Consider the following 26,797-nt stretch of genomic DNA (forward strand, 5'->3'; position numbering starts at 1 on the left):
TTTTCCTTCAAATATCTCTTAAGACTGAGATATTAATGCTAACCTAAGGGTAAAAACCAATAAAAATGGTTGTTAAGTGTGTATATATATATATATATTTACATTAACAATCAACTCAGTGGAGGAAGCAATTTAATAATGATAGGTATGCAAGCATTTAACTTTTAATGTTTTTACTATTAATGTAATTTTACTCATATTAATATTATAATGCATTGATTCCTTGAGCACAAGTGAAGTTATATTACAGGGAGTCAGGCCAGAAATATAATTGTAGAAGGATGATATCACAAGAGCAAAGGGCTATGGAAAGTTCAGAGTTGATTTATGTGCATAAATAATGGAGCAGTGTTTAGCTACCAGCACCAGCTGCCAGTATTTCAGTTCCTTATTGAGACATGTCTTAGGGGCTTCCCTGGTGGCTCAGTGGTAAAGAATCCACCTGCCAATGTAGGAGACACAGGTTCAATCATGCCGTGGAACAACTAAGTTCATTCGCCACAACTATTGAGCTTGTGCTCTAGAGCTCGGGAGCCACAACTCCTGATGCCCTTGTGCCCCAGATCCTGTGCTCCCCAAGTGAGGCCACTGCATGAGAGACCCAAGCACCATAGCTAGAGAGTAGGCCCGGCTTGTCCAACTAGAGGAAAAGCCCATGCAGCAATGAAGACCCAGGGCAGCCAAAAATAAATTAAAAAAAGTAATGTATCTTTTTACAATAGAGCTGGACAGTTGAAGAAGACTCTAAGATTGCCCTCAGCAAAAACTTTCATATGATAAAAAACACTTACAGAAACATGAACTGTTCTTTTATTTATTTTCCATGCATTTTTTTGTTATTTAAATTTTTATCAGTGTATAGCTGCTTTACAATATTGTGTTAGTTTCTGCTATACAGCAAAGTGAATCAGTTATACATAAACATATATCTCCTCTTTTTTGTATTTCCTTCCCATTTAGGTCACTCTAGAGCATTGAGTAGAGTTCTCTGCTATACAGTAGGTTCTATTTTATACATAGTAGTGGAGAAGGCAATGGCACCCCACTCCAGTACTCTTGCCTGGAAAATCCCATGGACGGAAGAGCCTGGTACGATACAGTCCATGGGGTCTCGAACAGTCGGACACAACTGAGCAACTTCACTTTCACTTTTCACTTTAATGCATTGGAGAAAGAAATGGCAACCCACTCCAGTGTTCTTGCCTGGAGAATCCCAGGGATGGGGGAGCCTGGTGGGCTGCCGTCTATGGGGTCGAACAGAGTGGGACACGACTGAAGCGACGCAGCAGCAGCAGCAGCAGCAGTGTACGTATGTCAATCCCAATCTCCTAATTCATCCCACCTCCACTTCCCCATATGAAGTTTTCTTTAAAGTTTCCTAGTGGTTCAGAGTTCTTGGCAAATATGTCAAATTCTTCCCACAGAAAGAGGTTTTCTCCCAGGAGGGTAAGCCTGAGGCCCAATGCAGTGAGATCCCTGTTTGGTTCAAGATAATTTCCAGAGGCTGAGATAAATTCAGTGGGTGTGAACATATTTATGCTGTATTCCATTCCACGGAGATGACTCAGAATTCAGAAGGTTGGTGCTTCAGCCACCCACAGCTGTTTTCTGGGCAATTCCAAATATTTTAATCCTGATGCTACTATTAATTAAGCATTTGATCCAATACCTGGAACTCATACTTCTTCCTAACTGCCCACCAGCTACAGAGCCAGTGAAGTTTGGAGAAGGAGCAGGTCAAGAATCTGGCCTGCTTGCTCTTTAAGCAGAGAATAACATACAAAACACTAAGAAGAAAAAGGAGGGCTGGAGGCTGGAGATGCTGTTTGTTTTCTCAGCATGCTGATAAAATATTTGCCAAGATCTAAAGCAGGAGATATTGAAGTTGAATTTCTCTGTAGAAAGTTTAGAGCCAAATTCAGCTAACAAAATATAAATTTTTGGCATCATTGCTAAACATAAGTACTGGATCTAATAAATGTGTGTTGGCTTATTATTGACTTTTTGTTTCATTTTCCTGCCTTTCATCAATTTGTTATTAATTTGGGACATGATAACTAATTGTATAATCCTTTGGACTATTTCTTGGGAGAAATGAGGAAAGAAAGCCCAAGTTATCCAGTTATAGAAAATCAGAATAAATTAAATTTGCTTTTAACTTGTTCTGCCCTGTTTTTCTCCGGCTGTAGTTCTGGGAAGGGAAAGTCAACGTCATCTGATTGTAAATGATGGGGATTTGATATGCTGGTTAATGATTATCCATAGGCGAGGAGGGTTTGCCAGGCTTGTTCAGACCCAAAGCATTTCTGGACAAGCAGCAGGAATAGCTATTATTAACTATTTTTTTTTTTTAATGTCATCTCCCACCTATGACTTGTTGAAATAACTAATCTTTCGTAAGGAAACTTCAGGTTTGGAAAACACATTTCAGTGTTTCCTATTCTAGCTGAAAGGCAGAGTTTTTTAAATGATTTTCATTTCTTTCTTTAGAAATTTTTTCCTTTAGAATTTTTAAATTATTTAAAATTTTTGACTGCACTGTGCAGCATGTGAGATATTTGTTCCCCAGCCATGGACTGAACCTGTGCCCCCTGCAGTGGAAGCGTGGATTCCTAACTACTAAACTGCCAGACCAGTCCCCTAGGATTTTTATAAAATCAAACTGTTCTGTTAAAGGCCCAGCCCCAAAGTTCTAAACAATTATATGTGTTTTATAGGCTTTTTTCACAAAACCTAAGAACGATTTGAGGTTTAAAAATAAAATGCCTTGGGACTTCCCTGGTGGGTGAGTGATTAAGATTCCACGATTCCAATGCAGGGGACAGAATTTTGATCCCTGCTTGGGGAACTAGGATCCCACATGCCGCATGGCTCAGCCAAATAAATTAATTAAATTTGCATTAAAACTACACAGCTCTTAGAAGAAAACAGAGAAAGGGAATTTTCTGGTGCTTCAGAGGGCTTTCACTGGGGACATGGGTTCAATCCCTGGTCAGGGAACTAAAAATAAGATCCCACATGTGGCCAAAAAAGAGGGAAAGGAAACATACAGGAAAAGCTTTCTGACTTTAGATTTGATGATATGTTCTTGGGTATGACACCAAAAGAACAGGGAACAAAAGAAAAATAGGTAAATGAGACTTTATAAAAATGAAAATTATCAAGAGCGTGAAAAGACAACTCAGAGAATGGGAAAGAATATTTACAAACCATTTATCTGATATGGGGCTAATATCCAGAATATGTAAAGAATTCACTCCCAACCACTCAATAACAAAAATACAGATTGCCTGACTAAAAAATGAGCAAAGGACTTGAATTTACATTTCTTCAAAGGACTTGAATTTACATTTCTTCAAAGATGATGCACAAATGGCCAATAATCACAAGAAAAAATGCTCAAACTCACTTATTATTAGAGAAATGCAAATCAAACCCACAATTCGATACCATCCCCTGTCCATTAGAATGGCTAATACAAGCAACGACAATAACAACAGAAAATAGCATGTGTTGACCAGGAGGTGGAAAAATTGGACCCTTGTGTATCGCTGTTGAGAATGTAAAATGGTGCAATCACTGTGGAAAACAGCATGGTGTTGCCTCAAAAAATTGAAACACAGAATTACCTTATGATTCAGTAGGTATATACCCAAAAGAATTGACAACAGAGGCTGGAACAGATACCTGTACATGAACATTCATAACAGCCTTTTTCACAATAGCTGAAAGGTAGAAATAAATGTTGATCAGTGAACGAATGGATAAACAAAACACGATCTATACATACAATGAAATATCCTTCAGCTTTAAAAAGGGATGAAACTCTGAGACATGCTACAACATGGATGAACCCTGAAGACATTCTGTTAAGTGAAATAAGCCAGATACGAAAGAACACATATTATATAACTCAACTTATACAAGGTACCTGCTGCTGCTGCTAAATCACTTCAGTTGTGTCCGACTCTGTGTGACCCCATAGACAGCAGCCCACCAGGCTCCCCCGTCCCTGGGATTCTCCAGGCAAGAACACAGGAGTGGGTTGCCATTTCCTTCTCCAATGCATGAAAGTGAAAAGTGAAAGGGAAGTCGCTCTGTTGTGTCTTACTCTTCGCGACCCCATGGATTGCAGGCCACCAGGCTCCTCTGTCCATGGGATTTTCCAGGCAAGAGTACTGGGGTGGGGTGCCATCACCTTCTCCATACAAGGTACCTAGAACAATCAAATTTATAGAGAAGAAAGTAGAAGAGTGTTTATCAAGGACTGGGAAGTATGGGGATGGTGGAAGAGGGAGAGGCAATGGGGAGTTGTTGATGGGTATAGAGTTTTCAGTTTGAGATGAAAAAAAAGAATTCTGGAGGTGGGTGGTGCTAACGGTTGCACAATGATGTAATGCCGCTGACCTGCACACTTTAAAATGCGTGAAGTGGTAAATTTTGTGTTATGTAAATTTAACCTCAATTTTAAGATCCATTTGTTTAAATAGTCTTAATTTGGATTTCCCTAAAAACAGACCCTGTGGGACAAGGATTTAAGAGGATGTGATTTATGTGGGATCCCGAATAATACTGCTGAGTGGGGAAGAGAAGCAAGGGAGAGAAAGCACCAAGACAATGAATCATTAAACCAGTCCCCACTCTGAACAACCGAGACTTAATCCACGCTGGGAACTCTGGATCCAGCAGAGAACAGGCCCCAGAGCTAACTCTCTGCAGATGAAGGAAATGGAATATTGCTCCATTAGTTCCCACCAATCATTTTTTTGAAACTAACATCACCAGTTTTCACTTGCATCCTTTTTCTGTTCCAGAATTCAATTTAAGACCCCATATCACATTTAGTCATCATGTCTCCTTAATCTCTTCTTACCTGTGACAGTTCCTTAGTCTTTCCTTGCTTTTCATAAACTTGAAGTATTTGAAGAGTACTTGTAAGTTATTTTGCAGCGTGCTTGCTCAGTCGCTCAGTTATGTCTGACTCTGCGACCCCATGGACTGTAACCTGCGCCAGGCTCCTGTATCTGTGGGATTCTCCAGGCAAGAATACTGGTGTGGCTTGCCACTTCCTCCTCCATGGGATCTTCATGACCCAGGGATTGAACCTGTGTCTCCTGCATTGTAAGTGGATTCTTTACCGATGAACTACCTGGGAAGCCCTGTTTTGTAGAATGCCCCTCGATTTGCATTTCTCTGGTGTTTTCTCAGGTTAGACTGGGATCACAGCTTTTGGAGAAGAGGTGAAGTGTCGTTCACATCACATCACATCACGTCCTATCACAGGGTGTGTGATAGCGACACAACAACACTGGTGATGTTGAGCCTAGAGACTCGGTCCAGGTGGTATCTGCCAGGTTTCTCCAACACGGTAAAGTTCCCTTTTCCCCCTTCCTATACTGTGTGGAAGTTCTTTTTATGGTTTTTGGAAGGTGAGCCACTAAGACCTTAAGTAGAGGGAATTAAGGTCTACCTCCTAGAGAGGGGAGTGTCTACATATGTTCTTTGGAATTCTCATTAGCCATTTGTTAAGGACTACACCAAGATATCCAAGTCCTTTGAGCCAGGTGCATCAGAAAGGACTCCATTGTCCAGAGAAAGTCACTGGGCAGGGGCATCCTGATGCTGGCAGCAAACTAGATGACATTCTTTAAAATTGAAAGGGATTTCTTGATTAGGCAGGTCCTGAATAAAGTACTAGAGGACTTACCGGACGTAAAGCATACATCAGATATCATATTACCCCTTTCCTGAGACTGATTTTGGACTGTCTACTCTGCAGCATCCTCAAGTTTGGTTCAAGTCTTCACTTCCCAATCTGCTCCTCACCCTGAGTTCTCGTAGGAAAAAACGCACAACAGCCTTCGTTTCTGAAGAAGGAAAACTTGGACCAAAAAAAAAAAAAAAAATCTGTTTTCTTCAAATATATGCCAATATCTTGTAATAATGTATAATGGCATATAACTTGCAAAAATTCTGAATCACTATGCTGTACACCTGAAACTGACAAAATATTGTAAATCAACTGTACTTCAATTTTAAAAAAAGAAAGAAAAAAATGTTTTCTTCTGAATGTAATTAAATCTTTTTTAAAGAATGATTTATTTGGCTGCACCGGGTCTTAGTCACAGCATGTGGGATCTAGTTCCCTGATCAGGGATTGAACCCTAGCCCCTTTTACTGGGATCATAGAGGCTTAGCTACTAGACCACCAGGGAAGTCCAAATGTAACTAAATCTTCTGTAGTTATTTTTGTATTCTCAAACTGCTATATGTATCTGCAGCTTTTCCTGTAAGTATTGAATAAATGAAGGAGGTGGGGAGGAATGGGAGTCAAAGATGATGGACAGATTTCTTGGAGGACAAGAACTGGACAGGACTCTCAAGAAGGAAGCTAAACAAACTGTAGAACAGAGAACCATCAAAGGTTAATTTCATTTACATTTCAGTGAATGCCACGTACAACTCTCTTTGGGAGATTACTTATTGTGGAATTGTTGGAAACTATGCAAATTCTCCGGAGAAGGCAATGGCAACCCACTCCAGTACTCTTGTCTGGAAAATCCCATGGACAGAGAAGCCTGGTAGGCTGCAGTCCATGGGGTAGATAAGAGTCGGACACGACTGAGTGACTTCCCTTTCACTTTTCACTTTCATGCATTGGAGAAGGAAATGGCAACGCACTCCAGTGTCTTGGCTGGAGAATCCCAGGGACGGGGGAGCCTGGTGGGCTGCCGTCTATGGGGTTGCACAGAGTCGGACACGACTGAAGTGACTTAGCAGCAGCAGCATGCAAATTCTCTTTGTTTGGTTTTTTGACCCCTTTCCTGCTTCCTGATATAATTAAACTGTAAAACCAAACCTAAACAAACAAAAAGTCCTTGGAAAATCTTAACAAGGTTCTGTGGTTCCAAGGCAGTCATGGGGTCACACGGATTTTTCTGATGCCTGGGGGCACTGCGTGGGCTAAGATTCCCTGAAACATCACTGAAAATGAAGCTGATGGCCCCCCTCTGATGAGATGCAAAAACAAAAAGAGTCCACCAAACTTTCTGTCTTTGACCTCTACTCCAACTTGCTACTCTGGCTTGGAGCTGAAGAAATCCCCTCTACCTGGGGTAGTGTGAAGACTAGACAACACTCTTTTGGCATAACTAAGTTGAATTAAAGCATTCCCCATAGAAATATTTTTAGATGTGATGGTAGGTTCTGAAGTTCTGACAGCAAAATTACAGCTTAAATAGGTTTTGTGGATTTAAAACATAATGACTTACCATTTCTTACTTTTGGGACCAAATCCAATTTCATATAAGGAAATTCCTCAACTGGAAGATTGAGTGAGAAAAAAAAAAAAGTTAATGTTCAATCATTGGGGAAATTTTGCTTTCACTTACCTGACTGACTTATGTTTTTTGATTTATACAAGTATAGGTGTATACAAGCCCTTTCTGAGACAACAATATTTGACTTAAAATTATCCTATATGACTAGGACCTACAGAGAACTCTACTGAGTATTCTGTAATAACCTATGTGGGAAAAGGATCTAAAAAAAAAAAAAAGAAAGATATCTGTATATATATAAGTGAATCACTTTGCTGTACATCTGAGGTTAACACAACATTAGTAAATCAACTATGCCCCAGTATAAAATAAAAAATAAAATTTAAAAAGTATACACTATGAGGTATGAAGCAATGACTAGACATGGAGGAAACTTAAATGCAAATTACTTAGGCAAAATAAACCAATCTGAAAAGGCCACAAACTGCATGATTCCAACTATACGATGTTCTGGAAAAGGTAAAACTATGGCTACAGTAAAAATATCATTGGTGGCCAGGGGTTAGAGGAGATGGCGAGATGAAGAATTTTGAAGGCAGCAAAAACACCCTGTTTGATACTTTAAAGGTGAGTACCTGACATTATACATTTATTCAAATCCATAGAATATAAGACACTAAGAGTGAACCCTAATGTAAAGTTATGACTTGAGGTGATAATGATATGGCAGTGTAGGTTCATTGGTTGTAAAGACGGTACCATCCTGGGGCGGGATGAGGAGGAATGTTGATAATGGAGAAGGGATGTATGTGAGGGTCACAGGGTATATGGGAAAGCTCTGTACCTTCTGCTCAAAATCGCTGTGAACCTAAAAATCCTGCAAAAAGAAATAAAGTTTATTATTATTATTTTAATGAACTGTGTTCTTAGCTATTGTGTGTGTATTTACAGGGGCTTTTCTGTCTCAGATGGAGAAGGCAATGGCACCTCACTCCAGCACTCTTGCCTGGAAAATCCTATGGATGGAGGAGCCTGGTAGGCTGCAGTCCATGGAGTCGCTGAGCCGGACACGACTGGGCGAGTTCACTTTCACTTTTTCACTTTCATGCATTGGAGAAGGCAATGGCAACCCACTCCAGTGTTCTTGCCTGGAGAATCCCAGGGACGGTGGGGCCTGGTGGGCTGCCGTCTACGGGGTCACACAGAGTCGGACACGATTGAAGTGACTTAGCAGCAGCAGCAGCAGTTCTGCCTCAGAAGAGCAGGATTGTCTTGGGTGGATGGTGCCACCTTGTGGGCAACATGGGAAACTGTCAAAAGGAAGACTTTATAGAATCCCTTATAAGAAATGGAGTAGCCCCTCATAGTCAACACGAGTCCAAAATGCAGTACTTGGGGGCAATCTCAAAAACGACAGAATGATCTCAGTTCATTTCCAAGGCAAACCATTCAATACCACAGTAATCCAAGTCTGTGCCCCAACCACTAATGCTGAAGAAGCTGAAGTTGAACGGTTCTATGAAGACCTAAAGATCTTTTAGAACTAACAGCAAAAAAAAAAAGTTCTTTTCATCATAGGGGACTGGGATGCAAAAGTAGAAAGTCAAGAGACACCCAGAATAATAGTCAAGTTTGACTTTGGAGTACAAACTGAAGCAAGACAAAGGCTAATAGAGTTTTGTCAAGAGAACACACTGGTCATAGCAAACATCCTTTTCCAACAACATGAGAGATGACTCTCCACGCGAACACCACCAGATGGTCAATACCAAAATCAGATTGATTATGTTCTTTGCAGACAAAGGTGGAGAAGCTCTATACAATCAGCAAGAACAAGACCTGGAGTTGACTGTGGCTCAGATCATCAGCTCCTTGCTGCAAAATTCAGGCTTAAATTAAAGAAAGCCTGGAAAATCAGTAGACCATTCAGGTATGACTTGAATCAAATCCCTGATGATTATACAGTGGAGGTGACGAATAGATCTGGTAGATGGAGTGCCTGAAGAACTGTGGACAGAGGTTGGTAACATTGTACAAGAGACAGTGACCAAAACAATCCCAAAGAAAAAGAAATACAAGGAGGCAAAATGGTTGTCTGAGGAGGCTTTACAATAGCCGAAGAAAGAAGAAAAGTGACAGGCAAAGGAGAAAGGGAAAGATACACCCAATGGAATGGAGAGCTCCAGAGAATAGCAAGGAGAGATAAGAAGGCCTTTTTCAATGAACAATGCTAAGAAAGAGAGTAAAACAGAAGAATGGGAAAAACTAGAGATCTCTTCAAGAAAATTAGAGACATCAAGGGAACATTTCATGCAAGGATGGGCATGATAAAGGACAGAAATGGTAAAACCTAACAGAAGCAGAAGAGATTAAGAAGGGGTCGCAAGAATACACTGAAGAACTATATAAGAAAGATCTTAATGACCCAGATAACCATGATAGTGTGGTTGCTCACCTAGAGCCAGACATCCTGGAGTGTGAAGTCAAAAGGGCCTTAGGAAACATTACTTGGAACAAAGGTAGTGGAGGTGACAGAATTTCAGCTGAGCTATTTGAAATCCTAAAAGATGATGCTGTGAAAGTGCTGCACTCAATATGCCAGCAAATTTGGAAAACAGCAGTGGCCACAGGACTTGAAAAGGTCAGTTTTCATTCCAATCCCAAAGAAGGGCAATGCCAAAGAATGTTCAAACTACTGTAAAATTGCACTCATTTCACATGCTAGTAAGGTTATGCTCAAAATCCTTCAAGCTAGGCTTCAACGGTACGTGAACCGAGAACTTCCACGTGTACAAACTGGATTTAGAAAAGGCAGAGGAACCAGAGATCAAATTGCCAACATTTGTTGGGTCATGGAGAAAGTAAGAGAGTTCCAGAAAAATATCTACTTCTGCTTCATTGACTGTGCTAAAGCCTTTGATTGTACAGATCACAACAAACTGGAAAATTCTTAAAGATATAGGAATACTAGACCATCTTACCTGCCTCCTGAGAAACCTGTATGCAGGTCAAGAGGCAACAGAACCAGACATGGAGCAATGGACTGATTCCAAATGGGGAAAGGAGTACGTCAAGGCTGTATATTGTCACCCTGCTTATTTAAGTTATATGCAGAGTACTTCATGAGAAATGCCATCACAAGCTATAATTAAGATTGCTAGGAAAAATATCAACAACCTCAGATATGCAGATGATACCCTTATGGCAGAAAGTAAAGAGGAACTAAAGAGCCTCTTGATGAGGGTGAAAGAGGAGTGTGAAAAAGCTGGCTTGAAGCACAATACTAAAAACAAAGACCATGGCATCTGATCCCATCACTTCATGGCAAATAAAAGGGGAAAAAGTGGAAGCAGTGACAGATTTTATTTTTTTGGGCTCCAAAGTGACTGCAAGTGGTGACTACAGTCATATAAAAAATGGGTTGGCCCCTTGGAAGGAAAGTTATGACAAGCCTAGTTCTCAGTATGTGCTCAGCCACTCAGTCATGTCCAAGTTCTTGCGACCTCATGGACTGTAGCCTTCCAGGCTTCTTCTGTCCATGGGATTTTTCCAGCAAGAATACTGGAACAGGCTCCCATTTCCTCCTCTAGGGGATCTTCCTGACCCAGTGATCAAACCTGAGTCTTTGGCGTCTCCTGCCTGGAAGCCCTGACAAACCTAAACAGTGTATTAAAAAGCAGAGACATCATTTTGCCAACACAGGTCCATATAATCAAAGCTATGGTTTTTCCAGTAGTCATGTACAGATGAGAGAGTTGGTCCATATAGAAGGCTGAGTGCCGAAGAATTGATGCTTTCAAACTGTATTGTTGGAGAAGACTCAAGAATCCCCTGGACTGCAAGGAGATCAAACCAGTCATTACTAAAGGAAATCAACCCTGAATAGTCATTGAAAGGACTGACGCAGAAGCTGAAGTTCCAATACTTTGGCTACCTGTTTCCAAGAGCTGACTCATTGGAAAAGACCATGATGCTGGGAAAGATTGAAGGCAAAAGGCGAAAATGGCAGCAGAGGATGAGATGGTTAGATAGAAGCACTGCCCCAATGGACATGAAGTTGAGCAAACTCCAGGAGATAGTCGAGGACAGAGGAACCTGGCGTGCTGTGATCCCTGGGATCGCAGAGAGTCAGACATGACTTAGCGACTAAACAACAACAGCAGAGTGAGACATGGTGAACTCAAGCTAGGCTTTCTTTCAGATATTCTCTGCTCATAGCTCAGGAGATCCCACCAAAGTGCTTTACTTATATAACAAATGCTGGGTACTCACAGATACAGAGAAGAGATTGCTGCTTGCCAGAGGTGAGGCGTGAGAGGTGGGGCAAAATGGATGTGAAGGGGGTCAAAAGGGACAAAATTTCAGGTACAAAAGAAAGGTCATGGGAATGTTATATACAGCATGGTGACTGTGGTTAATAATACCGTGTAGCATATTTGAAAGTTGCTAAGAGAGTAGATCTTAACAGTTCTCATTAAAGACGTAATGTTTTTGTAAACTATGCATGCTGATGGATGTTAACTAGACTTATCACGATCATTTTGCAATATACATAATTAAGGAATCATCATGCTGTATACTTGGAGTTAGTATAGTGTTCCATGTCAATTTTATTTCAGTTGAAAGTACTCAATAAAAACCAGAGCTTTGTTTTAATCAGTATGTCCCACTACAAAGGAAATTAAAACTGATGAATTTTTATTTACAAAATTATCTTGTGTTAGTCACTCAGTCATGTTCAACTCTTTGGGACCCCATGGACTGTAACCTACCAGGCTCCTCTGTCCCGGTGTATATTCAGATTCCTATTAAAGTTCAAAGAGTTCAAAACTTTGAGAGGCTTTTTTTTGAGAGGCTTTTAAGCAGGATATACGATTCCATTTTGGGTAGCCTATTATCTGCCACTAATCCACATGTTTATTTTTACCAAGAAGTCTAATCTTAGAGATTCATTACATTCTCAGAACTGGAGGGAGCACCCACAGAAAGTTTGCTTTTCTTAACATGAAGTTTGTAACAGATTCATGATTAAGAAAATAAATCTCTTAAGATAACAATTTTTGGATGGTTCTACATCCTCCAGAATCCCTTGTCTGATTTAAGCTCCTTAATAAATCAAAACATTTGTTCTGAGGTTGACAACAACCTTGGAAGGTTTCAACAGATGGGATCTCAAATAGCTCTGGGATACTTCAGATTATGTGAAATGATACAAAACAATATAAAAAATCACTACAATCTTCCAAAGGCTTTACAACATTATAAAAGAAACGATGATTTGCTTATTTATGGATTTCTGCCTGCCCCTGTTTGCAGAAATACTTCTGAGATCTGCCTTTGTGATCACCGAGATATCCTACATCTGTGACTCAAGTATTATGCCCAAAGCTCTTGCTTTCAGTTTATTGTCAGGGATGAAAGTGATTTTTTGTGGCTGTAACTCTTTTTTTTTTTTTTTAAACAGATGAGTTTTTTTCCCCACTGCACCAGGCAGCACGCGGGATCTTAGTTCCCTGACCAGGAATCAAACCTGTGTCCCCTGCAGTGGAAGTGCAGAGCCCTAACCACTGGACAGCCAGGGAAGTCCCTGTGGTTGTAGCTCTTTATAGACGTCACTCTGCTGATGTCATCGCAATTGCCATCTTCTCCAAGTTGTGTCTGTGATTTGCAAAGATGGTGAAAGCAGAGAAACTGTAGTGCCTCTGCTCCGTCCCCAGTAACATCTTAGAGACAAATGCAAGACACACACATCCTAGGTGGATTTTTATGTTATAGTACCTTATGTCCATGAGCTTCCCCAGTAGCTCAGTTGGTAAAGAATTCGCCTACAATGCAGGAGACACCAGTTTGATTCCTGGGCTGGGAAGATCCCCCGGAGAATGGATAGGTACCCACTCCAGTATTCTTGGGCTTCCCTGGTGGCTCAGACGGTAAAGAATCTGCCTGCAGTGCACGAGACCTGGGTTTGATCCATGGGTTGGGAAAATGCCCTGAAGGAGGTCATGACAACCTACTCCAGTATTCTTGCCTGGAGAATCCCATGGACAGAGGAGCCTGGTGGGCTACAGTTCATGGGGTCACAGAGTCAGACACAACTGAAGCGACTTAGCAGGTATGCCTCTTATGTCCGTAGTGCTCAAAGCAATCTATGAAAACATGCTTGCATTCATCTCAGGAACGTGCCTTTGCATCCATATACTTTACACTAATATTTCCTCTACTCTATACCCACATGACCAAGGAATACTTGCCAATCCTTCTGACTGAGTGATTAAGAATTTATGTGAGACATCCTTGGGCCTGGCTTTGTTCTTCGTGGAGTTTCTGGTTGAGACCATAATGAAAGGTACCTCGTCAGATTCTTTTGAGCTAGAGTGAATCTGATCCTTAGCCAAAGGGACTGAGCAGGTGACATTAAGTAGGAAGCTAAGTATCTTTTTTAACTTGAACTACAGTTATTTTACAATGTTGTGTTAATTTCTCCTGTACAGCAGAGTGATTCAGTTGTACATATACATACATTCTTTTTAAAAATATTCTTCTCTATATGGTTTACCATAGGATACTGAATGTAGTTCCCTGTGCTATATAGTAGGACCTTGCTGGTTATCCATTCTATATATAATAGCTTACATCCACTCACCCCAATCTTCCATTTAGGAAGCTAAGTATTTTGAATGATCTTGTTTCCTTTTGGTTGCACTGCACATCCTGTGGGATCTTAGTTTACTGACCAGGGATCTCACCTGGGCCCTTAGCACTGAAAGCAAAGAGTCCCAGTGACTGGACCACCAGGGAATTTCCTTGGAATGACCTTTAAGGACTGCTATTTCCTAGGTTTCCTTGGCCTTCTTCTCCTCCCCCCAGGATATGCATTCTAATAGCTTTAGCTTCTATTTATATGTTTCTATTTATACTGTTTATATATTTATATGCTTATTTATATGTTTCTATTTATAATGGAGTGAGTAGCCTTTCCCTTCTCCAGGGGATCTTCCCAACCCAGGGATTGAACCCAAGTCTCCCTCATTGCAGGCGGTTTCTTTACAAGCAGAGTCACAGGGAAACCCAAGAATACTGAAGTGGGTAGCCTATCCCTTCTCCAGGGGATCTTCCTGACCCAAGAATCGAACCGGGGTCTCCTGCATTGCAGGCAGATTCTTTACCAACTGAGCTATCAGGGAAACCCATTTATATGTTGATGACTGTCAATTCTATCGTTTTAACCCAAAGCTCTCTCTTGTGATCCAGATCCACATAATCCACTGACTCTTGAGCACCACATTTTGGATGTCTCTTGACTACCCTACGGAATTCATCATCCCTTCCCAACATGTTGCTATTTAGTGGGTATTTCTTATCTCAGTGAATGACACGCCATCCACCCAATTTCTCCAAGCAAATATTAAACTTGACTTCTTTCCTCCAAAATCCCAACATGCACACATCTACAAACATTCTCTCTCTTCCTCTATGAATCCAGAATCCGTCTAATTCTCTTCATGTCTGCTGCTACTCTCATCACCTTCACCGACCCTCTAAAAGCCTGCTTAGGATTTCCCTGGAGGTCCAGTGGCTAAGACTCCAAGCTCCCAATGCAGAGAATGAGATCCCGCACACCCTAACTAAAGATCCCACAAGCCACAACGAAGATCGAAGATCCTGAGTGCCACAGCTAAGACCTGACACAGCCAAATAAATAAATAAATACTTTTAAAAAATAAATAAAAGACTGCTTATACTTCTGGTCTCTGATCTTTTCCTTTTCCAATTGTCCTACCGCAACTAGAAATATCTTTCTAAAATACAATTTAGATCATATCACTCCCCTGCTTACACTCTTTCTACAGTCCTTCTTTTACTTCTTTTTAGAAAAATTTAAACTTATTATTTTCTTTTGGGCTATAGCCGATTAACAATATTGTGACAGTTTCAGGTGAGCAGTGGAGGGACTCAGCCATGCATATACATGTATCCATTCTCTCCCAAACTCCCCTCCCATCCAGGCTGCCATATATCATTGAGCAGAGTTCCCTGTGCTAGACAATAGGTCCTTGTTGGTTATCCATTTTTAATATAGCAGTATATACATGTCCATCCCAAACCCTCTAACTATCCCTTCTCCCCATCCTTCCCCCTTGCAACTATAAGTTCATTCTCTAAGTCTGTGAGTCTCTGTTTTGTAAGTTCATTTGTATCATTTCTTTTTAGATTCCACATATAAGGGATGTCCTACGATATTTCTCCTTCTTTGTCTGACTTACCTCACTCATATGACAATCTCTAGGTCCATCCATGTTGCTGCAAATGGCATTGTTTTTCATGGCTGAGTAATATTCCATTGTACCATTCCATGCACCACATCTTTATCCATTCTTCTATCAATGGACACTTAGGTTGCTTCCATGTCTTGGCTATTGCAAACAGCACCACAGTGAACACTGGAGTGCAATGCATCCTTTTGGATCATGTTTTTCTCTGCATATATGCCCAGGGTGGGATTGCAGGGTCAGGTGGAGGCTCTATTTTTACTTTTTTTAAGGAAACTCCATACTATTCTCCATAGTGGCTGTACCAAGTTACATTCCCACTAACAGTGTAGGAGTGTTCCCTTGGCTCTACACCCTCTCCAGCATTTATTGTTGGTGGATTTTTTTGATAACAGCCATTCTGGCTGGTGTGAGGTGATAGCTCATTATAGTTTTTATTTGCATTTCCCTAGAGTCCTTTTTTGCCATCTAACTAAACACCAGCTCAGCAACCTGTAGTTCTCATTGCCTTCAACTGTCTGCCTCCTTCCTCCTCACTTTCACCTGGCTGACTCCTATTTAATTTTGAGGGTTGAATTTTTTTAATATTTCTTTTGGGAAATCTTCCCTGAATTCTTCAGACCAGATCAACCAGTCCTCTATTCTCACAGCTCCTTATGTTTACCCTTCATAGCAGTTATGTTATTTTATACTAACTTGTCTGTCTCCTTCATGTACTGTAAGTTCCTTGATAGAAGGAAGTGTGTCTAGTCAGCACTGTAACACCAGTGCCTAGTAGGCATTCTGCAAGTAGTTACTGAATGAATTAAGGACCTGATCCATCTCAAGCATCAGCCCTGAGAAGTCATTTATGTACATGCACGTGCTGTACAGGAACAGAATAAAATATGAACGGGGAAAATTTAAGCTTCTGTGATCCTGAAGAACAGAATTGTGAGCCACTAATGGCAATGTTTGATTCTTACTATATTCAGAAGGTATTAGAATTATGGATGAAAAATGTCGCTGCCATATCAGCCAACAAAAGATGTTGCACTCATCAAGTCATCAACCAACTGCAGACACCTCCTGAAAAACCACCCCCTGCCACACACACACACACAGGATATTGGCCCCAGGTAGCTGAGGTGCATATCAAAGGAATAATTTCAGTGAGCCCAGACTCCTGCATTTTTTCCATACATAGAAAAACACTGCTGCTGCTGCTACTAAGTCGCTTCAGTCGTGTCCAACTCTGTGCGACCCCATAGACAGCAGCCCACCAGGCTCCCCCATCCCTGGGATTCTTCAGGCAAGAACACTGGAATGGGTTGCCATTTCCTTCTCCAATGCATGAAAGTGGAAAGTGAAAAGTGAAAGTGAAGTCGCTCAGTCGTGTCCGACTCTTAGCGACCCCATGGACTGCAGCCTACCAGGCTCCTCCATCCATGGGATTTTCCAGGCAAGAGTACTGGAGTGGGGTGCCATCGCCTTCTCCTTGGTATGTATGATTGTCTTTAACAGTAATCTTTTGAGCTTCTGACTACCTGGTTTTTGTTACAAAAACTCTTATTTCACAGAGTGAAGTAAGCCAGAAAGAAAAACACCAATACAGTATACTAACGCATATATATGGAATTTAGAAAGATGGTAATGACAACCCTGTATGTGAGACAGCAAAAGAGACACAGAAGTATAGAACAGTCTTTTGGACTCTGTGGGAGAGGGAGGGGGGACTGATTTGGGAGAATGGCATTAAAACATGTATAATATCATATAAGAAATGAATTGCCAGTCCAGGTTCGATGCAGGATACAGGAAGCTTGGGGCTGGTGCACTGGGATGACCCAGAGGGATGGTATGGGGAGGGAAGTGGGAGGAGGGTTCAGGATGGGGAACAAGTGTACACCCGTGGCAGATGCATGCTGATGTATGGCAAAACCAATACAATATTGTAAAGTAAAAAAAAAAAAAAAAAAAAAGAACAAGATAGAATTAAAAAAAAATAAAGTTACAGTCCATCTAACCAAAAAAAAAAAAAAAAAAACCAAAGAAAACCTCTTATATATCCTGTCATCCCCAGCTCCCCACCTCTTTGGAGCAGTCCCTCAGAGCTAAGAGGCTGCCTCCTGGGCTTAAATCCTCAGCAAGTCCACTGAATAATACATAACTCTCAAATTTTACTTTGTGAATTTTTTTCTCAGTTAACAGAATAAAGCATAAAAAAAGGCAGGATGGTTTATTCACTTAACAAACCAGGAATGAGGGCCTACTGGGTGCCGGGACGTGTGAGGGGCTTTGCACATCCTGAGAGATTGTCATCCAAGAATTCAAAGCTGAGTGGGCGACAGACTCAGGGCATGGTAAAGGGGGAGGAGACACAAAGGAAACTCAGTTCAGAACCCCTCGCTTTACAGAGAAGACCTAAATGATTTCTACAATGTCTTCCAAATTATTAAAAAAAACTGGGGTTTTCATTTCATACGACCACATTTTTTCCCAGCTTCAATTTGTCTGTCCCTAAAGAGGGAACACCATGGGACTGCCCTCGTGGTCCAGTGGCTAGGAATCCACCTGCCAATGCAGGGGACACAGGCTCCATCCCTGGTCCAGGAAGATTCCACATGCCGTGGAGCAACTAAGTCCATGTACCATAGCTGCAGAGCCCAAGTGCCTAGAGCCTGTGCTCCGCAACTAGAGAAAGCGTGTGACGAAGGCCTACTGCTACCAAAAATAAATAAATTAATTAATTACAAGGGAACAGTGTATCAGTGATACTCTGAAACCACAGCCAACATAAGCTCACCTTGGAAGGGAGAAAGAAAATGAATGATATGCCAAAGCTGCCTGGAAGGATACATTTTTATTTGCAATCCTGGCATCATGAATGCTTTAGGGGGAAAAAATCATATCTTCATGAAACAGTTAAAAATGATCATGAATTAAAATAATCAAGCTGGGTTAGCATATATGGAAAGAATGTGATCACATGATCGTTTGACTCAAACATTTCATTGACCAAAACCTGGTTTTCAAAGAGAGACTGTGTTAAATTGAGAGTGAATTAGTTTTTAATGGACATTTTGGAAGTTCTGGTCCATTTGTTCACATTTCAAGGTGTTGATGTCACACAGAGGTAAGCCAAATGGTTTGCATCAGATGAGAGATGAGGAAGTGGCCCGTCAAAGGCTGTTGCTCTTGAATGAAACAGGGCTATTCATACGGTGGGTGCCCCAACACAGGGGACAAGACTAAGGCAGCCTGGAATTAAAAGGTTGAAAATATCTACATCTTCAAGTCAGAAAACCAGAAATGCTTCTGGAGGACAGTGAATGCCTTACATATCTCAGTTTCAATCCCATGGCCCCTGTTTCCTGGAGCTCTGAATACCCGTGGATGGGTCTCACATGTCCTGGTTTTATACTTAAGAGGGTCACTGACCTTAAAGGACTTCACATGTGCAAAAAGTTATACTGTAGAGTTTATAGATTGCCCATTGAGGATAGTTGTTATGTTATTATAATTTTATGTATACATACATGAATTATACTATTACATGTACCTACATGAACATACACATTATTACATATACTGCTGCTGCTGCTAAGTCGCTTCAGTTGTGTCTGACTCTTTGTGACCCCATGGTCTGTAGCCCGTCAGGCTCCTCTGTCCATGGGGTTCTCCAGTTGAGAATTACTGGCAAGCAACTGCAGTAATTTGCCATGTCCTCCTCCAGGGGATCTTCCTGACCCAGGGATTGAACCCTGGTCTCTGATGTCTACTGCATTTGCGGGCAGGTTCTGGAGAAGGAAATGGCAATCCAGTCCAGTATTTTGCCTGGAGAATCCCATGGACAGAGGAGCCTGGCGGGCTACAGTCCATGGGATCACAAAGAGTCGGACACGACTGAGTGACTTTCACTTTCACTTCTTTACCACTAAAGCCACTTGTCACTATTACATACTCACGCATACACATTATTTACACATATGTTTCACTATTGCATAAACATATATACATTATTATAACTACTGGGACTAATTTCATTAATAAATCAGACTATACCTCAGTCTGATCAGGAGATCAGCCCTGGGATTTCTTTGGAAGGAATGATGCTTAAGATGAAACTCCAGTACTTTGGCCACCTCATGCGAAGAGTTGACTCATTGGAAAAGCCTCTGATGCTGGGAGGGGTTGGAGGCAGGAGGAGAAGGGGACGACAGAGGATGAGATGGCTGGATGGCATCACTGACTCGATGGACTTGAGTCTGAGTGAACTCCGGGAGTTGGTGCTGGACAGGGAGGCCTGGCGTGCTGCGATTCATGGGGTCACAAAGAGTCGGACATGACTGAGCGACTGAACTGAACTGAACTGATACCTCAGTGAAACTTCGGAGATGATTTTCCCAGTCTTTGATTTTACAGTCCATAAGGGTGGGCGGAAAAAAGCTTTTCTTCTGTCGGCTGTTTAGTAGAGTAGCAGCGTTATTGTTTCTTCAAGTAGAAAAGTCACACGTTGCACCTCATCTCAGAGATTCAAACAGCTTTTAATTTATATGTTGACTTCATGTGATCTGACTGGAATGCAATGGAATTAATTAGGCACGCTGACCACAGGGAGAGCAAAACACCCTGCATTTTCTAATTATATGAGTACTGAAGCTTGGATGATAGATGATGGGGGAAAATCCCCAGGCAGGAATTGTGATGCGCTTTCTCATTGCTCACAGTACTTCTTTCCTTTCATGTACATTGTGAAACGTCTGTCTTCTTTCCTTCGACTGTTCCCCTTATCAGTGATGTGAAGCTGGTCCCCTGCCCTCTGCAATTCTCTGTACTTGCTTCCACTGTGTGAGGCTTATTCCCTTTCTCAACTGCCCACTTCTAAAGATAAGGGATTAAGGGTACATTGTAAAGAATACATAACTTATTTTATTATTATGAGTTGCATTTGAGGGTACTTTGTATGTTTTAGACTATCTTAGAGATATATGTGATTTGAATTAGTTTACAAATACACTTTTCTCAAATTTGGGATTATGACCCCATTTTGCAGTGGTGGTGTTAATGCTGTACGCCCAACACACAGTGAGGCCAAACAAACTGAAAGGTCAGAGTTTGGAGCAGGAAAGGTTTATTGCAATGCCATGCAAGGAGATCGATGGCTCATGCTCTGGAAAGCTTCTCACTCCCAGAAGAGGTTTCATCAAAGCATCTTAAAATGGCAGGTGGGGTAGGGGGAGGTCTCAGGGTACCTGATCAGCTCATGCACAATTCTGTGATTGGATGATGGTGAGACAGCAGGATGGTGTCACAGGGGTTAACCGTTTTGGTCCTTAGGCTTCAGGAGGCCTAGGGATATGTGCTCAGGGTCATCAAGGACTTCCTCCATTTGGTGGTGTTGGTGGTGGGGTGGCTTCACATTTGCAAAACAACTCAGGAAATTTGCATCAAATACTATTATCTAGGTACTTCAGAGAGGAGCTAAAGCAGAGGATATGGGAGAAGGCCTGTCTTGGGAAGATCCCCTGGGTCCTGCTTCATTACAGAGCTAAGGTGCTGTATGTATGCCTTGTCAAGTTCTCCTTGCTGGTCTGTAGGGGAGTCAAGGCTAGAAGCCAGAGTCTGATGCCAGAGCCCACGTTCTTCCTCCATCACGTTCTTACTAAACCATACTCCTCCTCCAGGCCAGTCACTCCAGCATCAACAGGGTACCGAACCTATGGTGATTACTCAACAGATACTTTGGAATTGATGCCAACCCTAATTGTAGAATTGCTCACCTTACTACATGAACAGGCCTTGGCAGGAAGTGGAAAGCAAAGCAGTCACACAAAGAGGTTAACGCGGGCCCAGAAAGCCACGTGCTGCTTCCCTCCCCTGTTTCCCAGCCCAGAGGAGAAAGACTTCAAAATGACCCGAAATTAATTCTGCATAAGTAGGACAAAGAATGCAAAGCCACTATTGCCAACTCACTTGAGAGATGGCTAGGAATGAATTTGGTTCCAACTGAGCAGAAACTGAATTTTGGCATCCACTCAGCTCAGAAATAAGGTCAGCTGTTTAAAACCGTGTCCCAAGAAAAGCCTGAGTGTCACAGGTGATTATCTTCAAACTTTTGCAGCATCCCAGCGGACCTTCCCCGAGAGTATTTGCATAAGCATTGATGAGAGCCTTACTCTTGGTTTCTATATTCACAGGGTTTACCCCGTCATTTAAACATCTCATTTCCCGACAGCAACAATTTTTGGCTTGTGTCCATCTTGCATATCCTTCTCAGGGCAGACAAGCCATCATTCTCTTTGTTCTTAAGGAGGCAGCCAATTATGGCTTTTTCTACTTAGGACTCTGAAACATGGCATTTGGGACAGGCTTACTTTCATCCACAGCTCCCTAGGGCATAATCTAATTACCAACAAGGTACACAATGCCCACAGTTATGTGGAGAACCCTGGAGTAAATGCTCTGTATTGACCAGAGACAGAAATAAGAGAGAATTAATTCATGAGCCAGCATTTATTAAGCACACTGAACCTTACTGAGTATTAGATATGCCATATGGTGGTAGCTACGTGGGGAAAATTCTCAAGAGATCCCCCCAGTGGCTTGGTGGGGCCAATGTCCCATCCAGTGCTGATGAAGCCATAAAGATTAGCCAACTCGGCCTTGCTCACATTTCAGTGAAGATAAACAGGTGCTATCTACTCTTCCACTGGAGGGACAACAGCAAGTTCCCCAAGAGGATGCTGGTTGTCGGGTACGGAGAAGAAGGGAAAAGAGCAGGTATGAGAGTTCTTGGATGGGTGGGTTAAAGACCAGCTCTGTTGGGAGTCAACCCATTAGCAGAGTCCAGTCTTCCACCCAACAAATCTCCATAGAGGAGCTGGATGTAATTTCTCCCTCCTGAGAGTTATACAGCTTAAAGTTCTGGAATGCATTCCCAACATATTTGTGTGTGTTTGTGGAGGGCAGGCGGGTGGTCCCATACATCCAAATAATTCTCTGACTCCACGAGGATGTCCTACAATTCAACCCAAGTCTAACACTACAGCTGGTCCTTCCCATCTGTGGGTTCTGCATCTGCAGATACAAAGGGCCTGCTCTACTGTGCCATTTTATATCAGGGATTTGAGTATCCTCGGAATCTGGTATCCTAGAGGGTCCTGGAACCAACCTCCATATGTGTGGGGACGACCCGGAGACAGTGTCACATCCCACAGGTTTAGGACTCAATCGTACAAGCCTGTCTCCCTGTCCAATTCAGACACCCACTACAAGCCCAAGTTGTCACTTGGGCTTCTGACCAACAGGCTGTAGATCAAAGGTTCTTTCAGTCCCTTCCTTGGGTTTGATTAATTTGCTCGAATGACTCACAGAACTCAGAACATTTTACTTACTAGATTACTGATTTCTGTTTTTTTAAAAAAATGATATAACTCGGGAACAACCAGGTAATATCTGACAATTGTCCCTCGAACTTTTCATCTAAATAACAGAATAACAAGACAGACACTTAGAAAACACTCCCTTAAACTGAAAAATAACATTGTGTCAAAAATGGACAAATTTATTGTCCTCATCTTTGAGGTGCATGAAAAAAAACTGCCACCTTCCACCAAGATAAATACATATTAGATACAAATAGCTTTTGTGACAAGGATTAGGACAGAATTTTTAGAGTTGATCTCTCTGTGTCACTTATTCACTCTGCCTCTGGGATACCTGCCACTTTCAGGCTCAGGGGGCATTCCCTGGGACTTGTTGTCCCTTTCTTGTGCTGTGCTATGCTTAGTCACTCAGTCATGTTCAACTCTTTGTGACCCTATGGACTGCAGCCCACCAGGCTCCATGAAGATTCTCTAGGCAAGAATACTGGAGTGCGTTGCCCTTTGTTAGACAGGAACAAAAAGCAAGACTTGCCTTGTCTGATGCTTCAGCTCTGCAGGATCTGGGATGAATTGCACTTCTGTGGAGGAGCAGAAAGTGTGCAGCTCTGCATCAGCAAGGGTCTCACACCTACCAATCCCATCTCAGGCAAGGCCCATGTTGTCATGAGGTAGCATCAGGGGCAGGTGGTGTAGGAGATGAAGATATAAAGATCTCAATTCTGCTCAGTCACTATATGGTTCCTAGTGCTGGATTGTAATCATTTAACTTTTCTGGCCCTTAATTTCCTCACTATTAATTGGAGAATTAAATGAAAAAAAAATTATACAATAATGTGTCTAGTAGGATCCCATTACCTTTTTTGTTTTGATAATATTAAAAACCCCTTTACAGGAATTCCCTGGTGTCCAGTGGTTAGAATTTGGTGCCTGGGTTCAATTCCTGATTGGGGAACAAAGATCCTGTAAGTTGCAGCCCAAAACAAAAGCCCACTCCCCCGCAAAATTCCTTTCTTACCAAGAGGAGGAGGGGGATAGGATGAATTGGGAGATCGATATTGATATATATACATTGCTGCTGCTGCTGCTAAGTCACTTCAGTCGTGTCCGACTCTATGCGACCCCATAGATGGCAGCCCACCAGGCTCCCCCGTCCCTGGGATTCTCCAGGCAAGAATAATGGAGTGGGTTGCCATTTCCTTCTCCAGTGAATGAAAGTGAAAAGTGAAAGTGAAGTCCCTCAGTCGTGTCTGACTCTTAGCAATCCCATGGACTGCAGCCTACCAGGCTCCTCCATCCATGGGATTTTCCAGGCAAGAGTACTGGAGTGGGGTGCCATTGCCTTCTCTGATATATACATTACTATGTATAAAAAAGGCTTCCCAGGTGGTTTAGTAGTAAAGAATCCGCCTGCCAAAGCATGAGATGCAGGAGATGCGTGTTCGATCCCTGGGTCGGGAAGGTCCCCTGGAAAAGGAAATGGCAACCCACTCCAGTATTTTTGCCTGGAAAATCCCATGGGCAGAGGAGCCTGGCAGGCTACAGTACATGGGGTCCCAAGAGTTGGACACGACTTAGTGACTAAACCACTACTATTATTCTTGCCTGGGAAATCTCATGGACAGAGAAGCCTAGCGGTCTATAGTCCATGGGGTTGCAAAGAGTTGGACGTAACTGAGCATGAACGTGTATAAAATAGATGATTAAGGAGAACCTACTGTATAGCACAGGGAACTCTACTCAATGCCCCTTGGTGACTTAAATGGGAAGGAAACCTAAAAAAGAGGGGCTACACATATCCATGTAATTGATTCACCTTGCTGTACAGCAGAAGCTAACACAATGTGGTAAAGCAGCGATCCTCCAATAAAAATTAATAAAAACCCTTCAAATAGGTGTTATGTGTATCACACACATATACTGTATATATATATATATATATATAGAGAGAGAGAGAGAGAGAGAATGCATATATACACACATTGATACACACAACATCAATGCCAACATCTACACAGAGATACAAACCTGCACACAGGGATAAACACAAAGAAAGCTTTTAAGATAAGTTATTCTAGAGGGACAAGCAGAAAGCTTGGATATTTGGTCCCTGTGTTCTACTTAGCGTCACTGGCAGTAAGTGGGCTGAGTCAAGGACTGCTCCTCCTTGGAGTTGGGGTGGTGAGATTTCAACTCAATTTCTCACAAGGTTATCAGGTGCTAGCAGATAATGGTCCCAGAAACCTGGGAACAGTTAGCATCTATGCTCACCCTTTTGGTACCCAAGGGTAAAGTTATTTTTTCCTACTTGCAAGCACATCCCAATACTTAACCCATAGAGGTAGGATCATAGAGGCAGGATCCTTTTTCTGGAGCACAACCCCATGGTATGTCTGGTGACATCTATCCCAAGCTTTCCATTTATAGAAGAAAAGCAAACCCTGAGAGTACTTCCTATCTTCCCTGAGTTCCAGCCTGCAACTAAATGATGCTTGCAGGTATCCATGAGCCCTTAACTTGATTAGCATTCAAAGTGCTGACCTGAAAGTGCGAGTGGGGAGTGCTGGCTGGGGAGTGGGGATGAAGTGGTGAGGGGAGAGATTATTAATGTTTACTATGCTTTTATAGCATGTGTTCACTCTGCTTTTACTTGTTAAAATGAGCACACATGTATAATCAGAAATCTCGTTAATAAAAGCAGGCACTAAGTATGCTTTCCAAGTGCAAAATATGGCCATTATTTCAAGGAACATGCTGATTTGCTGTCCTGTGACTTTTCATGTTATTAGAAACACTTGGTCAAGCATTTGGGTTTTGCTTCTGCTGACTATATTGATCATTGTAAGAGCACTGATCAAGACTCATTGTTACCAGATTCGCAAGATAGAAATAGAGACATTTTGATATTCATGCAGATCTTCTAAGACATCAAGATTTTAAAGATGCTTTTAAAACATGAGGTAATGTTGGAAAGAAATTAAAGCTCCTGGTTACCCTAGCCAAGAGTCAAATTTGAACAAAGAAAGAGGTAATTGGATTAAAACTGAGTTAAAAACAAAAACAAAAAAAAACTGACTTTCAGAGCTAAGAGACTCACAGGGGGAAAAAAAAGCAATTTGACTCTGAAACACCCCGACAGTGTCTGATCCTTCTGACCCTTCAGCTTCTTGTTCTTCTGCATGGATTCTTCAGGAATACACCCTTTACAACCAGTTCTAACATTGCAGCTCTCCATGAGTTAAAAGACAAGAAAAAAGTATATGTGCCGCATGGATTAATCCTCGAAGAGAAAGATGCATGTGGCTTTTGTATCCCTGACATTCAATTCAAGCAGGACTTGCAGGACTTATTCTTAATGGTCTTTTAAGCTATTAGGATAATATTTTGGAAATGGATCAACCACTTAACCAAAGGTCGTTCAGTTACCACATCTCATTTTCTCATAAGGCAGTAGAGATAGCTGTGTCAGGACACTGATGATTTTCCAGGTGGTTTTGGAATAAGTCGAATCCTAGTCTTCTGTCAAATTGGTTAATTGCTCTAGGATTCGAAGGTGGGGAACTTCTTGGTACTTTACATGAATTTAAAAAAAAGCTTGCCTAAGCTCCACAAGCAGGTAATTTGTGAGATGGAAGAAAGAATGAGGGTAAGAAAAAAGGGAAAAAAAACCTCATTTTTGACCTGTGCCTATTTATTTATTTGGTTGTATTGAGTCTTAGTGGCCACACGTGGCATTTGGGATCCTAGTTCCCCAACCAGGGATCGGACATGAATCTCCTGCACTGAAGGGTGGATTCTTAACCACTGGACAACCAGGGAGGTCTCAGATCTGTACCCCTTTAGAATCAAAAGTTTACATGGTCCTCTTAACTTCTGTGGCTCC

The 26,797-nt window shown here is 41.8% G+C and overlaps 1 long non-coding RNA gene across 1 annotated transcript; it reads left to right on the plus strand.

The window, feature by feature from the left end:
- The first annotated feature begins 628 nt into the window (after positions 1 to 628).
- LOC129647590 (uncharacterized) lies at positions 629 to 5,085 on the plus strand. The gene is made up of 3 exons (XR_008712363.1): positions 629 to 700; positions 961 to 998; positions 4,951 to 5,085. It is a non-coding gene; the product is annotated as an uncharacterized LOC129647590 (long non-coding RNA).
- Positions 5,086 to 26,797: the final 21,712 nt, after the last annotated feature.

The sequence above is a fragment of the Bubalus kerabau genome, chromosome 3 (assembly GCF_029407905.1).
Source record: "Bubalus kerabau isolate K-KA32 ecotype Philippines breed swamp buffalo chromosome 3, PCC_UOA_SB_1v2, whole genome shotgun sequence".
Lineage (NCBI taxonomy): Eukaryota > Metazoa > Chordata > Mammalia > Artiodactyla > Bovidae > Bubalus > Bubalus kerabau.